This window comes from Chionomys nivalis, chromosome 1 (assembly GCF_950005125.1).
Source record: "Chionomys nivalis chromosome 1, mChiNiv1.1, whole genome shotgun sequence".
Lineage (NCBI taxonomy): Eukaryota > Metazoa > Chordata > Mammalia > Rodentia > Cricetidae > Chionomys > Chionomys nivalis.
Window position 1 is genome coordinate 21,006,719 of NC_080086.1, and position 2,026 is coordinate 21,008,744.

Here is a 2,026-nt window from a genome sequence, read left to right on the forward strand (position 1 = left end):
ATTTCAATGTTCAGTGATATTACAATGCATGAGTATTAACCACACGATATACAACAAAACCTACTTTAAGAGTTTTTATTAATAAAAATAAAGGAAAGAGAGGCGTGCCTTGGCCTGTCTGAAAGAAACATCTCAAGAGAGAGCATGGGGCATATGTGTGTCTGCTCTTTAAAGGCAGTTCAACACATGTGTATGGGGGTTATGGAGCCTTGCTACACATGTGTATAGATTACATAGCCACGTTGCATGTGGACATACATTACATAAGGCATAAGACCCTGAGATAATTAGGCAATTTGCCTGGATGCTGATGATGCATGTGTGGCTGTGGGACCCCAGAAATGCTAGTACCTAGGGTGACTAAGCAATTTGCCTGAATGCTGATGGCAGTGGTAGCCTGCATGTGATAGAAATGACAACATTTGGTCCCTAGTTAGTGGAACTGTTTAGGATAGGTTAAGAGGAGAGGCCTTGGAGGAGACATGTCACTGAGCATGGGTTTTAATATTTCAAAAGTTCATGTTGTTCCCAGTTTATGTTCTGCCTTCAATTTTCAGATCAGGATGCAAGCTCTTAGCTACTGCTCCATCACCATGCCTGCCTGGTGATGAGAACTATTGAAATACAGAGGCCCAGCTAAAGAGGTTTCAAGGTGGAACAATCTTAGCAACTGTCTTACGGAAGATTCTTGTGAAATTCTGACAAATAATATAGATGCTTCTTTGTTCTTGTCTTAAGAATCTCTATGAGACTAAATTGAAGAGTTTTGGACTAATTTTATTGGCAGAGATTTTATGATTATGGACTCTTACCCTCTAGCGCCATGATCCCTAATAAATATTTTTTTACAAATTGCTATGATCATGGTGTCTCTTCACGGCAAGAGAAAAGTAACAAAGCTATAAGTTGGTGCCAGGAAGCAGGGTATTGCTTTGACAGACCTAACCATGCTGTTTTAGAACAATGTGGGAGAATTTGGGACTTTCTTCTAGAAAAGGGCTTGAATACTAAAAGTAGAGTTTAATGGCCATGTTAGTCAGAGCTTGGAACACAGTGGTGATGAGAACTATTGAAATACAGAGGCCCAGCTAAAGAGGTTTCAAGGAAGAACAATCTTAGCAACTGTCTTACAGAAGATTCTTGTGAAATTCTGACAAATAATATAGATGCTTCTTTGTTTTTGTCTTAAGAATCTCTATGAGACTAAATTGAAGAGTTTTGGACTAATTTTATTGGCAGAGATTTTATGACAGCCTGATATGGATTGTGTTGTATGGTTATTAGTAATAATTCTTATGCAGAACTACAGTAAAAAAATGTGAGCAGGGCAAAAAGTAATACACAATTTAGAGTTCAGAAGGAGAAAGAACACAAGATATTTAAGGGTGAAGTCAAGATTTGCACTGAAGAAATGTGAGAAATGGAATAATGGGTGCAGTGCCATTAGGGAAAAAGTCCACCTAGCTAAATCTGTACCATTTGAAAAAGTCTAAGGAATTTTCTTCTCCCTGAGAGCAATAGCAAATCAATCCTAATGCAAATATAATTCAAAGAAGAGGAGGCTAGTTTCTATCCCAATTAGGCAGTAAAACCTGGGAATAGAAATCAGGCAAATAGTTATGGCTTTAGAGTCATGAAGAATAGAGAAGTAAAGAGGGTATAGACTATGTCTCCATGATTAAGGAGAGCAGCTGACACCAATGTAGGGAAGAGAATTCCTTGCATTGAGTCTCAGAAACACCATTTTTGAAAATGTAAAATTGAAGTCTGGATTGTGTGAGAGAACCTAAGATATTGGATATGCCAGAGCTATGGGTTATCTGCCAAGGAGAGCTGCACACAGGGAATGAAAACAGACCAAGAGAGAAGTGTGCTGCAATCAGCAAAGCAAGGAAAGTGGAGTCATTGGTGCCCCATGAATTGCAATGTAGAGCTATAGGATTTGAAGTTTGCCTTGCTGGTTTCAGTCTTTCTTTGATCCAGTATTTCCTCATTGTGCCCCTTTGCTCCCATTTGGAAATGTAAT